General features: G+C 36.6%; 2 protein-coding genes across 3 annotated transcripts in view; one reads left to right on the forward strand and one right to left on the reverse strand.

Moving 5' to 3' along the window:
• The window catches only part of LOC144970237 (beta-1,3-galactosyltransferase 6-like), a 19,853-nt gene extending 14,438 nt beyond the window's left edge, over positions 1-5,415 (reverse strand). The window contains exon 1 of the mRNA XM_078909673.1: positions 5,374-5,415. The gene's annotated coding sequence lies outside the window, so the exon portion shown is untranslated. The remainder of the gene's footprint in view (positions 1-5,373) is intronic.
• The window catches only part of LOC144970234 (uncharacterized), a 41,716-nt gene that overhangs the window by 4,123 nt on the left and 27,593 nt on the right, over positions 1-10,000 (forward strand). The window contains exon 1 of one of the 2 annotated variants that reach the window (XM_078909668.1): positions 8,014-8,204. The exons of the other annotated variant lie outside the window; for it this stretch is intronic. The gene's annotated coding sequence lies outside the window, so the exon portion shown is untranslated. Of the gene's footprint in view, positions 1-8,013; positions 8,205-10,000 lie in introns of those variants that run through there. 2 annotated transcript variants of the gene reach the window in all.

A 10,000-nucleotide genomic window follows, 5' to 3' on the forward strand; every position in this document is an offset into this window, starting at 1 on the left:
CACGGAAACCGTATTCATGTTGATTGTAAATACCATGCACAATTTGGTGATGATTGGTCCAGTGGTTTCGGAGCCTTAGCGTTACAAAAAAAATCCAATTTGCCAAATTATAATAATATATATACCGGGTAGCTCGGGAAAACTGTCCCCTGTTTGACAGTTTAATGTATCTGTTCTATTTGAGAAATCGTTTCATACGTTTTTAGGAATATGTTATGTAAAGCGTTTTTTAGCACGTTAAGTAGATATCACGCCGGATAAACGCTCACTTAACATATACTTTGTCATAATTTGTTTCATAAAAACCGACTATTTAGTTCGATAATATTATTTGAAAATGGCAAACCAGTGTGTTAAGTAGATTCATTATTCATTAGTATTAAACTGACACTTGCTGACTAAGTGGTTGTCCGTGCTCGTTCGAATATGATATTCTCCTACAGTGTATAACTTTTAATGTAAACATTCTTGAGTGTATTCCCACAAGACGTCAGGGTTATTAACAGGGTCCTCGCCCCTGACTGTATTTTATGAACATGATATAGATTTTCTGTCACTGTCATGTTATAAGAGAGGGAGACCAAGGACGGCCTTCCAAGTTTCAGTTTACCCTTAACATGTGCGGCTATGTGGTATAGTGGTATGACACTCGCTTTCGGATCGGAAGGTCCTGGGTTCGAGCCTCGCGCTCGGCGCATAGTTGAGTCCTTGGAAAAGGCTCTTTACTCACATTCTCTCACCGTACTCAGGTGTAAAATGAGTACCTGGCCATTAACAGCATTGTCTTTGTCCGAAAAATTGTAATATCGCCTAGCAGGCGTCATATCCCGTCCTACATGTTAAATGTTGCTGTTGACCAGGGACCCCTTGTAAAGCGCTTTGGGCACATTTAGTGGATATTGCGCTATATAAAGCTTAATTTCAATTTCAATTTCAATTAAATTTCCCGCTAACCTAACATTATATCTGACCGTTTCCAACAAGAAAAGAGTAGATAACATCAATATGGACTGTGCTTAAACCACTCGCCTGCGAATCGAAGGCAATAGCTCGTTTGAAGGTCAAACGGTGAAGAAATATTACAATCTCAGTAGTGATTCAGGGTTGTAGAAAGAAAAGAAATAACTTTTCGAATCAAAGGCAAGTGACTTACATGCAAAAATTTCGGATGGATATTTGTGTACGTCCAGTACCCCTCCCCCTTAAAAAATAATTTTAAAATGGTCTTTTTGAGATAGAGGCAAACATTTAATGGTAATTTTGCTAGGGAATTCTTGACCATAGACTCAGCATATTTTCCTACAGTGATAAAGATAATTTTGAGGGAATAAAGTGCAAATTGATCAGAAAACAGTTTTGTATAAATATACACATAAAATCTTGAGGGTGTTCCTTGCTTCTACACAGTACATTTTACTCCGCTTAATCGCACACATGGGGAGGGGGGGGGGGGGGGGGGGGAGTGGCCGAGTGGTTAAGGCATTGCACTGTGGTCCGGATGACCCGGGTTCGAGTCCTGCTTCAGGCACTTTCGTTTATTTCCTTGAGCAAGATTATTAACCCCCAATTTGCTCACTTGGACAACATGGGTGATTCCTGTTGACATCAGTCATCTTGTTTGATGAGTTATCTATATTCCTTCGTGGAATACCTAGGCGACGATATCTTATGATATCGCGGCGCAAAAGGCATACTTTTTTTTTTAATCGAACACATCGGGCAGTTTATATAGATTGTCAATAAGCGGAGTGTATGATTACCCCCCCCCCCCCCCCCTTGCCACCCATATCGTCACATTTGTTACGATGCAGCCAACATATTTGTCATTCTAATTTATTTTGTGCATCATAAAATTTGAACAAAATGTTTGCGAGAGTTAAAGTATATTAACACTGTGTTGAAGAGCTCGTTTAACAAAAAGAATATGTATAGCAAGAACTAACAGATTTTGTGTTTGAGTGAAATAAATCTATTTTTGTATATGTTGGGTGTGAAGTTTTGGGGAAAATCCAGAAAATGGCCGATAAGGAGAGAGTTAAGCAAGATTGTTATAAAGAAGTTTTTTAAAAAATGTGTTTGAAAAGGTGTAGCATATAGATAGTATGCGCTTGGCTAAGAAGCTCACAACATTGCCATCCTGAAGTATAACGGACCAACACACAAAACTATGTGTAACCATTAACTTTTATAGTCTAGATAATACAATTAAGTGAGAATTACTCATAAATGTGGATGGAAAAAACAATAACAAAGATCCGAGTGACGTCATCTTCGTTCTATCCATAACAATGTACGACAATTCGATACTTGACTATTCGGAGTTAGCTCTATTAGTAAATAAACGAGTTATCTTTCCTCCATTGGTTGTACCTGTAGGCATTATTTGAAGATATTCTTTTTCATTCAACGATGACTAGGAAGCTGTATCTAATTAACGTCTGACCGAAAGTACTTTCGACGAGCATTTTATCAAATAATTTTAAACAATTTAAACAACAGAGACTTTTATAGACTATGGCTCTAAAAGGTTAGAAAAGAATAAAAACAAACAAACCTCAGATGTTTTTTGTTGTCATGACTTGGGTAGATTTATACTATTAAGAATTGTACCGGCTTGTCAACAACCATGTGTCATGCTTTCATTACATTATTCTTCATATTTTTAATGTGTATTTCTTTAGAGAAAAGAAAGAAGACATTTTTCAGTCAATATAAATAATAAATGAATAAATTATATTTATTCAGAAAGGGGATATTAATGTCTTTAGGGTCTATTCCAAGGAAAGACGGGATTAACCCAGATGTTAGCCGCAATGCAGCGCCGCAAAGTGAGCTAAAGCGAGGTAACTTGCTCATGGCTACACAGCGCGGCGGGTACGAAGCAAGGACCATAAAGCTGCGCCAGGCTGCCCCTATTTCTTTCAAAAGGGCAGAAAAGTCAAAAGTCGTGTCGACATACCTTTTACTTTTCCATTTCCAAAATCCTTGGAACTGTATATGTAACCAGCCCTTCGAAGGACTAATAATTAATACGTTACATATTGAATCATAAGGTGGCATACCTATTTTAGTGGCAGGGTGTATTCTTAGGATTATTATTAGGATTGCGGGACGTAAAAGAACGAGTATGGATTATCTTTATTGACGACTAGCATATATTTAGACTAGAAAATCAGATGCCATCACTCTAAAACCAGAAGATCTATTACACAAGGTATACTATATCCATTCCTCCGGAAGAGTTGTTTTACACTTCCAATGAGATTGGAACCAGATTTTTTGACATCACGCTTTTGTTCCCTATTATCACTTCCCTCTATTGAAGACGTGTTTTGGTGAAAACATAAACGATTAGAATGGACAATTATTGAAAACAGATAAATGAATGGAGTCATTGTCATCCAGTCATGCGAGCGATTCAAACTGGGTTAAGAGCAATACATGTATCAATACCTTAGTAAGTCACGGCTCCATTGAATGTTAAATGTAATGTATCTAGAATAAAACTCTGACTGATCGATTTGCGTGAGCATCCGCAGTTATAAAAATTATTATTTTTATGATAAGCAATGTCACAAATACACACTTGGAGACCCAAATCCCCAGATGTTTCTATATTATTTTCAATATGAATTGGGTATTGTTGTGCTGTAGTTTTAACTGATTCATTGTTTTGAGTTAGGGAGACACTTTTCCTGATGATAACAGTGAGAAGATTCTAATGCCATCTTTTACAACTTAGCGTTCTTAGAATTTCCAATAGATATCCATCGCTTGACTTTTTTGAAAGACTGTACAATATACGACCAATGGCCCATTTGCATTTTTCTAGATTGTATTGCTCCCAGTCTTATTTGTAGTCGACTTCAATATCTCGTATGTGCAACCCTGTCAAGAAAGCCAAGTACAAAAAATAGCTCTCCAGAGTCGGAGTTTATCCCGGTTTCTATAGCGTGAAATGGGCAATAGCAATTGCTTGCTATCCTTCGGATAGACGCTAGTCTATCGCAAAGTACTTTCCTCCAGGGCTAAGAGACACACTGCTGGAGAGACAGGGGGTCCGAAAAAAAAAATCTCGACGCACCTGGGATCCATCTTGGTTCCTTCGCGTGTGAAGCGAGTGCTCTACCAACTGAGCAATCGGGACCCCAAGTACAAGAGTTGACGGGACTTATTTCGGCTCCAAACGGGGGAACCGTCCATTATTTGTCACAGATGGGTTTCCCAGTTCCTCTCTTTATTTTGTTAAGCCTTGGGCCAGGTAATCGTCACCCTCCGGACATCGGGGAGAGCGGGGGGGGGGGGGGGATTGCTTCCATTATCGGGCCCCACTCTTTAGGTGCTGTTGTCAGCATTCCCGACACTACTAGCATAGACTTGGGAAGTTTTACATCACCTTCTCAAAATTCTTGTTCTTACTCTACACTCCAGCGCAAACTTCGCGGTGGAATAGCAAACATTATGGCTGAGAGCAACTGGATAGCGTTGAAAGAGAATGAGTAAACAAAACGGAATATATATATATATATATATATATATATATATATATATATATATATATATATATATATATATTATTACTTCTTTTAAGACTTACTAGAACAAACGACCATCCCAACTAAAGACCACTTACAGAACACAAGAGAGGAGCGCTGCTATCAGTTACCCCACCCAGGAATGAATGCATAAAAAAAAACAGTCCATTTTTTCAATGTACAGTAAGTAACGTTATGGGGTTCCATCCCCAACAAGTTGAGTTACTTGTCAATTGGAAAACAATGCAGTCACAAAAGTATGGAGGACATAATCCTTGTGATATAAAGCAATAACGTGACACCATCCCACACCATAAAAATATGACGTTTCTTCTACCCCTCTCCCTAGATCTATAGTAACGCGTATTTTACAATAATAATTTGTGAAGTCAGATTATCAAGCATACATTTCACTAAAAATCTGATTCTTTAAAAAGAAGTATCATTTAAATGTTTTTGAAGATGTCTGTTATTCAAAGATGACGAAATATGACTCGATTGAGGAGTAGAATAAAAGATTTCTCACACTCTTGCGTTTTGGAATGCGAACTTTGTTCCCAATGCGCATTCGCAAGCTCGTGCAACGGTCGGGTACACGTCCGGAATTCCAAAAAGCAAGAGTGTAAGAATGGTATATTATGCGACAGTATGGATTGGATTGGATTGAACTTACTGTTATAAAAGACTCCAAAGGATTCAAGTCGATTCAAACTGTATTTTAGAAAATAATAAATAAACAAATAAATAACAAATAAAACAACAAGAAATGAAGTGAGCGGGAAGTGCTAGAAGACAATAATAGAGAATAAAAATTTCGCCGTGGCGATGGGGGACTTACTGGTACGACAACTCTGCCTTGCCGGGGAGAGCGTGGCTCTACTGTCTGAGCTATCCACCACTCCACCACTCCTACAAAAAAAAACAAAACAACAACAACAAAAAGTGATAACAAATTAACAACTTGGTCATTGTTTGAACAAAATATTTTATTTATTTACAAGTCGTATCATGGTTAAATATGAGCTTTTTGTTTTATTTATTTATTTTTTATTTTCTTGTTATTTTTAATTTGTTCCCGGGAAGCCGGGGGGGGGGGGGGGGGGGGGGGGAGGGGGAGTATACACATTTGCAAATAAGTAAGTACATGTCGGGGCTGTTGTTAATTATTTATTTGTGTTTGTCTGATGTCATCCGACAAGTTATAAAATACCCACATTAAATTAGTGAGTTATCTTTATTGTTTCACACCGTTCTGTGATGTTAAGCAATTGTCAAACTACTATTTTGTGATTGTAACACGATTATAAAACTACCGTTGATACAATTTCATAATTTTTATTGATGTTTTTTAGTTGTTCAGATGATGTTTTTTTACAGAGATTTTGTACAATCGATACTCAATGTTTTTCCGCAATCAGAGTCATTATATCTAGATTATTTTGTTAATTCTCTAATTCTGATATGTAAAACATGTTTATATTCTTTCTTTCTGCATCATCGTTATCATTAGTAATATCACTATCCGTCATTTGGTTTTATTGTCGAGATATGTATATGATATTTCCATTTGTACATATCCAATGCGGTTTTGTGACATCATGGCTTGTAACATGTAGGTCGAAGGTTTGAGTTCCGCTGTATCCACGGGAAAAGATCTTTACCCACATTTTTTTCACTACCCTCAGGTGTAAAACGAGTATCTGGTGTTGTCTCCTGTCGAAAAGAAATGATGGCAGAACCTTAAAGGCTGTATGTTACGTCCTACACATTCAGTGTTTCAGAAGGCTTGGAAACTTTGAGCGTTCTTACCTTATTATATAATCGTTCTTCATAAAAGCTCAATCTATTTCTGTTTTCCACAATACACATATTATTGTCGGATTGCAAGTCGATTCATTTTCTATCAAATTTTCAGTTTTCTTTTTTGAATATTCAAATTTTGGCTTCATTTTTATTACATATATCTATCTTATATAATCGTATGTAGCTACACCACTTTTGATATTTGAAATCAACACCACGGAAAATACCGTTTTGCTTTGTTGTAAACAATGACGCCATACCCATAGATAAAACGTGACAACGGAGAAAGATATTTACATACAGGCCCTAAACCTGAATTTGCAAAGAAATCAACCGTACACAGATCAATTCTTTGATGATTCAATAGTTTTCCAACAATTTCTTTTCTGCAAATTTCAAAATTCTGATATTTGTAGGTAAATAAAATAATTTTCATGTGGAATATACGGTATTATTTATACTAAGCAATTAGAACTGCAACATTTTAAATTTTGTAATTTTTTAAGGCAACATTTCAAATATCAAAAGTGGTGTAGCTACATACGATTCTATAAGATAGATATAGACGTCTATGTAATAAAAATGAAGTTCTTGGCTCCTTTCAAAACATTAATGAAAACAATCTGAGGCAAATCGGAGTTGAGATACGACATAAAACGAACACTGTACTGTCATAAATCATTATAATTCCTGTGTACAGCTTCTTTTTAAAGTTTTCCATGATGTGGGGAAATCGGATACATGGAAGTATCCCGTTCAATAATGAATTAGAAGTTATCAATTTGGTAACCGGTTTCTTGGTCAATGCTATAACATGACTGACTCTGTTCGTATCCATAATCATAACCTGAAACTGACCAAAAATTACGTCAAAATACAGAGCCAGACAACCAAAAGAAAGTAAATCGTGAGTTGTATTCAATGGTTCAACCATTGGGATAAGTTGTTTTCTTGAACACTAGTAAGGACAACTCACAAGGCAACGACATAAAAATGATGCTAAAATACAAGTCCTCGTGTCAGGCTAGGAGTTAACGAGGGCTATGCTATGTCACTGTTTTTTAAAAAAAAACCTTTTTGAGGGTCAAGGCTGGGTTTTCTAGAAATTGGTGAACTTACGTACAATGACTCATTGTCCATGCCTATCCCCTTATTTGAGTATGCAACAGCCACACCATGATGTAACAGGTAAGCAGAACTCCCAAGATAGCGATGCAAAAATATGGGCGAGAATACAAACAGCGGCGGCTTGTAGAAATACTGAGTGGGAGGAGTAAATCTTTAAATAATGTAATGTAATTCAATATTGTTAGTTAAATATTGCTTAAAACTCTATTCTGTTCTAAAGTTATAAGACAAACGAGGACTCGGTGAACAATTTTCTTTCTTTATGAGATAAGTTGTAGGCTCGACGAAATTTCTTCGAGGGGATTATAGCTTTGTTGCTCCCGTGTATGATCCGCCATCGGATTCAAGAAGGAATATTATGGTATGTTATCAATGTAACTGCTGCTGTCCTCTCCTTAAATCGTAGATACACTATTCTCTTGTTGGTCCCTCTCATCGTTTTTCAATCAAACTATAACCGTCTGTTATCTTCTCGTGGCTGTTGAAGGAAAGGCGTCTGGATAACTCTGTCCCCCTTACTGGACAAACAAAGTGTGATGGCTGGTCTGTGTATGTTTGTTTCACATGCCTGGTGTTCTTGTGAATGTGTGTGTATGGCATAAAGGATGGGTTTTGAACAGGGGGATAACGTTTTAAATTGTTTACTTTCGCATTCGGCAATTCACATTGTTTACGTTTGCATTCAGTAATTTACAAGGTAATTGGATGGTTCGTTTCAAACGGATAGATAACATTTTTGTGAGTAGCTTCTTTCTCATTGCTTAAATAATGTCTAAAAAGGCTACAATGATAAATAAATAATAGTTGACAATATAGACATTTTGATGTTACTACAATAATTACTGCATTAACTTCAACAGCTGAACAATTACTACTGCCGGAGAATTAATCACTGCTACTACTACTACTACTACTACTACTACTACTACTACTACTACTACTACTACTACTACTACTGCTGCTGCTGCTGCTGCTGCGGCTACTATTATTAGTACTATTATTATAATTATTACTACTACTACTACCACTATTACTATACTACTACTACTACTACTACTACTACTACTACTACTACTACTACTACTACTACTACTACTACTACTACTACCACTTCTACTATTACTACTACTACTACTACTACTACTACTACTACTACTACTACTACTACTACTACTACTACTACTACTACTACTACTACTACTACTACTACTACTACTACTACTACTACGATAAGGATAAAGACACAGAGCAATATCTCTTCCGTCTTGTTCAAAGGAATTCGGTTTTAATCTTCTCGTTGCACACCAAAACCTTCCCTTCAAATTCCTCTTGTTCCACTGGGCCTTTCAATGGTCGTCTCCACCCACTCTCTTCTGTTTTCCACCACAACCTTCTCCTCCTCCTCCTCCTCTTCTTCTTCTTCTTCTTCTTCTTCTTCTTCTTCTTCTTCTTCTTCTTCTTCTTCTTCTTCATCATCTTCTTCTTCTTCTACTTCTTCCTCTTCTTTTTCTTCCTCCCCCTCTTCGTCCTTCTCCTCTTCGTTGTCGTACTCCTCCTCTTCCTCCTCCTCCTCCTCCTCCTCCTCCTCCTCCTCCTACTACTACTACTACTACTACTACTACTACTACTACTACTGCTGCTGCTACTACGACTACTACTACTACTACTACTACAACTACTACTACTACTACTACTACTACTACTACTACTACTACTACTACTACTACTACTACTACAACTACTATTACTACCACTACTACTACTACTACTACTACTACTACTACTACTACTACTACTACTACTATTATTATTATTATTATTACTATTATTACTATATTATACTACTACTACTACTACTACTACTACTACTACTACTACTACTACTACTACTACTACTACTGAATATAAAGGCTTTCTTTTTCACCTATTTCCTATGCATCGTATTTACAGACCTACTTCAACGACCACTATTGAAATTGAAGACAAAATTGTAAAAAAGTCTCTCTGTGAATACTGAATGCCAAATTGGTTCAGTTTTAAGATTAATAAATTGTATTGAATACCCATAAGGTTTAGTCTGAATACCGATTAGATATATGTCTTGAGATTAATAATACACTGGATAACCCATCAGGTTTTGTCTTAATACGTAGTTGGTTTAGTCTTGATATTAATACACTAAATATCCATTAAGTTTTGTCTGAATTCCCATCAGGCTTAAGTCTTAGGCTGACCTCCTGTTGGGTTTAATTTTGAGATTAATACACCGAATACTCATCATGCTTATTTCGAATACCTATAGGCTTAATCTTGAGGTTGAAACACAGAATACTCATTAGGTTTAAAATGAACATTCAATAGGTTTTCTATATGTTAATACACCGACTACCCATTAGGTTTAGTCTGAATACACTAAGATTGATACACTGAATAGCCATTAGCTTTATTCATTGTGTTAATACACACTGCATTTTAACAGATACTCACCTTTATCTGCTCTCAAAAACAAGCGAGGGATACGAAAGTCAGTGCGC

Source organism: Berghia stephanieae, chromosome 4, assembly GCF_034508935.2.
Source record: "Berghia stephanieae isolate SIO BIC M18660-M18661 chromosome 4, UCSD_Bste_1.3, whole genome shotgun sequence".
Taxonomy (NCBI): Eukaryota; Metazoa; Mollusca; class Gastropoda; order Nudibranchia; family Aeolidiidae; genus Berghia; species Berghia stephanieae.